We start from the raw sequence: 6951 nt of genomic DNA, 5'->3' as shown, positions 1-6951 counted from the left end.
TTAGATGGGAGAAGGGGACTGGGGTGGGTGGGGTGTTGTGGGGGTTCTCAGATGGGAGGGGAAGGGGTTCTCAGATGGGAGAAGGGGTGGGGAGGGGACTCTCAAATGGGAGAAGGGGGCTGGAACTGGGGTCTGAGAAGGGGTCATGAGGGAAAATGGGGCATGCCTGGGTCAGTTGGGAGAATGGGTCGGGCTGAAAAGAGGGGCTCTAATGCAAAGTATATGGATGAAGGGGGTTGGAACTGGGGGCTGAAAGAAGAGTAGGTGGGATAAGGAGGCTACTACTGGGACTGGGGGCTGAAACTGTGGGGACTGGGGGCTGAAAAGGAGACAGGGAGAATTGGCTGGGGCTGAAGCTCGGGACTGCTGAGAGAAAATGGCTGGGGTTGAAACTGGGGGCTGAAAAGGGGACGGGGAGAAGTGGCTGGGGGCTGAAGCTCGGGACTGGTGGGAGAAAAGGGCTGGGGCTGAAACTGGGGACAGATCCTGGATGGAAGGGGGAGTGAGAGGTAGGGCAGACCCTGTATGGATGGGAGAGGGAGGGCAAATGGTAGATTGAAGGGGCAGAGAGAAAGGGCAGACAGTGGATGGAAGGGATAGAAAGGGCAGACAGAGAATGGAAGGGGGAGAGAGAGAGAGGGCAGACAGGGGCAGATGGTGGCTGGAAGGGGCAGAGATAGAGGGCAGATGTATATGGAAGGAGCTGGGAGAGAGGGCAGACATTGGATGGAGGTGACAGCAGAGAGGGCAGACACTGGATGGCAGAGAAAGAAAAGACAGATGCTGGATGGAAGGAAGACAGTGAAAAGAAGATAAGGAAAGCAGAAACCAGAGACAACAAACTGTAAATAAAATATATATTTTTATTTTTTTGCTTTAGGATAAAGTAGTATTGTAGCTGTGTTAATAAATGTTTATAATAGAACATGTAAACAAGGTAATCTTTTTATTGGACTAATTTTAATACATTTTGGCTAACTTTCAGAGAACAAAACCCCCTTCCTCAGGTCAGGATAGGATACTGTAACAGCACTATACTGTATTGACCTGAGGAAGGATGTTTGGCCTCTGAAAGCTAAATGCATTAGTCCAATAAAATGGTATTATTTTATTTTCTATATTTGTTTTATTTCTATTTGTTAATTTGTAAAGTGGTGATTGGTACTTGTTATTTTTTTCAAATTTACATCTGCTGTCTTTATATTTTGCCCAGTACTAGGGGGCATTTTCTGTTTCTGTGGTGTTGCATTGTATGCAGAGTCTGGCATCTTGGGGGTTCAGTTTAATTTTTGTCTAAATAGAAAGTTTATTATTACTTATTCTATAGTGGATTAGGGTGTATCTGTGTTTGTGAAAAAGACATGGCTTTCAGTTGGCATTGACTGTGCAGGATCGACGATCTGTACTATTCTGTCTGGTTTCATTTTACAATAGGTGAATTGATGTTCTAGTGCTCACTGTAGTGTTTAAGATGCTTTCCTTTTCCTTGTGTGACTTGTAGAAATGACTGCTTATGGTTTGGTAGAATTGCTCTATAGGTCCTGAGTGTTTTGTATTCTCAGCATGCCTAGTACTAGATTTTGGAGGGGGGTGTTAAAAAAATGACCGGCCCCGGGTGTCAACTACCCTAGCTACGCCACTGCGATGTGTGATGAGCTGGGAGTTTTCTGCCCCTCTTTGCAAGTGGTGTGCACATGCTGCTATTTGCTAAGTTTAATGAGTCATCATTCTTTGTGCTGAAATGAGTCACAGCATACCATGACAACTGGTGAAGCCAGGGCTGAGGATGGAAACAGGAAAAGCTGAACTAAGCTACTGAAAGCATAACCCTGAGGTGCCGTTTCTTACCTCTCAACCCTAATGCTGTGCATTTCCAGTCAGCAAATCCTCAGCCATTGCATAATGCCCTTCTGTTTCACAAACCTCTTAAGACAGTCTTGTGATCTGAAAGAAAGGAATTAGTACCCCTCTTTGAACAGACCAGGCCTATGTCAGTGATCCACTTGTACAACCAGTTGGGGACTTGGGTCTTGATTATGAGAACAATGAACCACTGTGAACACTGATACTGCAGGAGGCCTCTGAGATCCTGATAGACATCATGGGGTTAATTTTATAAATTTGCATGCAAAGTAAATAGGGCATGCAAATCTATCTCATGCATATTCATTGTGGCTAGGTGTGTCCCAAGGACTGGGTTGAGAATCCCTGCTCTAAAAGCTCATTTTTTGTTTCTGGTGACTTTAGTCACCTTTTTCCAGAGATGGTCACATATACTACTACTACTACTACTACTACTACTACTACTACTACTACTTAACATTTCTAGAGCGCTACTAAGGACAGTCCCTGCTCAGAAGAGCTTACAATCTAAACACATAAATGCCAAAATTCCACATAAGTACTATTCCCTAGCTCAATGATTCCCAAACCTGGTCCTGGAGGCACCCCAGCCAGTCATGTTTTCAGGAAATCCACAATGAAAATTCCTGAGAGCGATTTGCATGCAGTACAGGCAATGTATGCAAATCTCTCTCATGAATATTCATTGTGGGTATCCTGAAAACCTGACTGGCTGGGGTGCCTCAAGGACCAGGTTTGGGAACCACTGCCGTAACTGTGCACAACTCTTACGTAGTGTGTATTTTACAGGTTGGCATACACATAGTGGAGTCTGAGTGGGACTCTCATTTACACACATACTCCAGGATTCCATATATCGTGCCTTAATTTCCGTGTGGAAATTGAAGCATATTCTATAACAATACATGTAACGTAATTGTTTAACTAGCTCATTGACGCTGTTAATTGGATGTTAAGCAATTATCAGCACTAATTGGCATTGATTAGGGTTTACATGCACAACTCGCTAAGTGTATTCTGTAACACGGTGTGCGTAAATTCTAAGTCGCATAGCTGAAAAGCGGGCATGGGCATTTCTAAAATCTATGTGTATTGTTATAGGATACACCTGCTCTGCACCTAATTTAGGCATTGGGATTTTACGCTAAGTAAAACATGGCATAAATGGCCATGACTAGATTTAGTTGTGTGGAGAGGCGCTCGGCGTAATTTCTATATACCATGAGGAAATGTAAGCCTATTCTATAAAATTTAGGCATACTATAGAGAGTATGCCTAGGTGTATATTTTTCTGCGCAGAAGTTTTAGGTGCCATATATAGAATCTAGCCCATAACTTATAAAATACTATAAGTTATGCACATATCTCTGACACTGAGGCACGAGCACTTACACTAGCTCTATGCTGGCATAAGAGCTCACACCTAACTGGATATGTGCATATGTATCCGGTTATGCTAGTATTCTGTAAAGCAGCGTTTCCCAAGTCCAGTCCTGGAGTACCCCTTGCCAGTAAGGTATTCAGGATAACCATAATGAATATTCATGTGAGATATTTGAATGCACTGCCACCACTGCCTTCAGATCTCTCTCAAATTTTTCTTTACTCAACGTGTAATTAAACTCTGGAATTAGTTGCCAGAGAATGTAGTAAAGGTGGTTAGCTTAGCGGGGTTTAAAAAAGGTTTGGATGGCTTTCTAAAGGAAAAGTCCATAGACCATTATTAAAATAGACTTGGGGAAAATCCACTGCTTATTTCTGGGATAAGCAGCATAAAATGTATTGTACTTTTTGAGGATCTTGCCAGATATTTGTGACCTGGATTGGCCACTGTTGGAAACAGGATGCTGGGCTTGATGGACCTTTGGTCTGCCCCAGTATGGCAATACTTATGTACTATATTGTAAAGTGGCAAGCTGAACCCTCATAAACAATGTATAAACATGTATCCATATACAATGTGATATCAATCTTTCTTTCTTTTTCTCACAATTTTTTCTTTTTTCTTTTTGCTTTTTTAATCAAAAAATGGAGAAAAAAGACCTCATCAGTCCTAGCATGACGATATTCTTATTCAGTGCATCAATCAATTTAATCATCTGCTTACTTAGGACTCCATTATAATCCTTGGTCTTAAAAAAACTCCACTTTTTTAATAATAAAAAATACTCAATTGTAATGTTTCAATCGTGATTATTTTCAACAACAATTTAAACTTAATGTTACTTAGCTTTTGCTCTGCCCAGAGCAGAGCAAAAGCTAAGTAACATTAAGTTTAAATTGTTGTTGAAAATAATCACGATTGAAACATTACAATTGAGTATTTTTTATTATTAAAAAAGTGGAGTTTTTTTAAGACCAAGGATTATAATGGAGTCCTAAGTAAGCAGATGATTAAATTGATTGATGCACTGAATAAGAATATCGTCATGCTAGGACTGATGAGGTCTTTTTTCTCCATTTTTTGATTAAAAAAGCAAAAAGAAAAAAGAAAAAATTGTGAGAAAAAGAAAGAAAGATTGATATCACATTGTATATGGATACATGTTTATACATTGTTTATGAGGGTTCAGCTTGCCACTTGACAATATAGTTTAGATTTGCTGAAATCGAGTCCAGATTTTTCTGCAATACTTATGTACTAACCTTCATTGTGGATATCCTGAAAACCTGACTGGTTCGGGTGCCTTCAGGACCAGGTTTGCTTTACAGAATATGTACCAATCAACAGTGGTGTGCTGAAGCTGGCTCGCAAGAGCCGGTTGTTAAATTTTCTTCCGACTTGCGAGCCGGTTGTTAAAAAGCGTGAGCCAGCTCTCCTCCCTCCCTCCGGATCCAGTCCCTCACCGAGCTGACTCTGAGTCACCCTGCCAGGCCTGCCTTGTCCTTCGAATTCTTCGGGGCAGGCAGTCTTGCCTGCCCGCTGCCAGCGCTGACTCTCCCCCGCTGCCAGTTCGTGCTTTAAAAATGGCCACCGAGACTTCCAGCGGTGGCCTCGCGAGACTTCTGCTGAAGTCTTGGAGGCCGCTCTTGTAAGTCTCGGCGGCCATTTTGAAGCGCGATCCGGCAGCGGGGGAGAGTCAGCGCTGGCAGCAGGCAGGCAAGACTGCCTGCCCTGAAGAATTCGAAAGACAAGGCAGGGTGACTCAGAGTCAGGTCGGTGAGGGACCGGATCCGGAAGGAGGGAGGAGAAGGGAGGGAGGAGAATTCGCTGAACAATTCGGGAGGGGGTGGCAGGGGAGAGAAGGGAGTCCCTGGGCATGGGTGGATGGAGGGGAGAGAAGGGTTGCTGGGTATGGGTGCATGCAGGGCAGGGGAGAGGAGGGTCGCTGGGTATGGGTGGATGGAGGGCAGGGGAAAGGAGGGTCACTGAGTATGGGTGCATGCAGGGCAGGGGAGAGGAGGGTCGCTGGGTATGGGTGCATGGAGGGCAGGGCAGGGGAGAGGAGGGTCACTGGACATAGGTGGATGGAGGGCAGGGGAAAGGAGGGTCACTGGGTATGGGTGCATGCAGGGCAGGGGAGAGGAGGGTCGCTGGGTATGGGTGCATGGAAGGCAGGGGAGAGGAGGGTCACTGGACATAGGTGGATGGAGGGCAGGGGAAAGGAGAGTCACTGGGTATGGGTGCATGCAGGGCAGGGAGAGGAGGGTCGCTGGGTATGGGTGAATGGAGGGCAGGGGAGAGGAGGGTCGCTGGGTATGGGTGCATGGAGGGCAGGAGAGAGGAGGGTCACTGGGTATGGGTGCATGCAGGGCAGGGGAGAGGAGGGTCGCTGGACATGGGTGGATGGAGGGCAGGGGAAAGGAGGGTCACTGGGTATGGGTGCATGCAGGGCAGGGGAGAGAAGGATCGCAGGGCAGGGGAGAGAAGGATCGCTGGACATGGGTGGAGGGGAGGGAAGAGTGAGGAAGGAGATGAGATGAGGGAAAAGGAAGAGAGGAGAAAAACTGCATATGGATGAAGAAAATAGGCAGAAGCTGAGGACCAGAAATGAAGAAGAAAGGAGGAAAGGAAAGAAATAAATGGAAAGGAAGCCCTGGAAACGGAGTTAAGAGGACAGATAGCAGCAGAATCGGATACTGGGCCAGCATGATCAGAAAAACAGTCACCAGACAACAAAGGTAGAAAAAAAATCATTTTTTTTTCATTATAGTGTTTGGAATATGTTCACTTTGAGAATCAGATGCTCAACACTAAAAGTTTATATTTATTTACTTATTTATTTATGGCATTTTATCGCACATTAAACATGAATTAGATTGGAACCTGGGATCATTTAATTTTTTTTCCTGGAATAATGCATTGCCACCCCCCCCCCCCCCCAGGCTCTCTCCTCGGCTATAGCCAGCTCTGCAATTTGGGGGGGCGCAGAGGGGGACTGGGGAGAGAGCCTGTTGTTAAACATTTACCAGCACACCACTGCCAATCAAGCACCTATATATAAGGCACACAATTTTGGAGCACTGCTGTGAGGATGCACACATTTTGGAAGTCTGATTGAGAGGAAGCTTTCAGGGCTGGAGTTTTAACTGATGGTACTGGTCACAGTATTTACCTGTGAAGAAGCCTGAAGGACAAGGTGTTATGTGTTATTCTGAGAAGAGGAAAGGCAGCGCTCTAACACTCGAGTTCCAGTACACTTCATGTGGACTGCGAGGACCTGTGGCTTCCGTCACCTGTCTACTGGTGGCTGTGGTCCAGCACTCATTGCTCTGCGAACTCTTTCACATTAATCATTTCCAGTCATTGATTGTTTTAGTTGTGTGTAAGAAGAATGTGATGAAAAAAGTGCTTCTTTCAGTAAAATCAACCTCTTCTATCCAAGCTGCAAGGGAAGCTGAAGGATGGACTGAATCCTCCTGCTCTAAAAACCCCTGCAGAAGTTTGCTCAATTTTACATTTTTTTGCACGGAAGAAATTCTGAAAATGTAAAATTCATCAAACTTCTGCAGGGATTTTTAGAGCAGGAGTTTGAGTGACTGGGACAAGTGTTGCTCAGACTAGAACTGGAGTTGCTGATATAAGAGTAGTTTCTGGAACTGGATTCGGGCAAAATAGAGCCTCTGAAATCATATTAAGCATACCAA

The sequence above is a fragment of the Microcaecilia unicolor genome, chromosome 4, assembly GCF_901765095.1.
Source record: "Microcaecilia unicolor chromosome 4, aMicUni1.1, whole genome shotgun sequence".
NCBI lineage: Eukaryota > Metazoa > Chordata > Amphibia > Gymnophiona > Siphonopidae > Microcaecilia > Microcaecilia unicolor.
The sequence above is the reverse complement of the archived record's forward strand: the minus strand, read 5'-3'. Positions refer to the sequence as shown.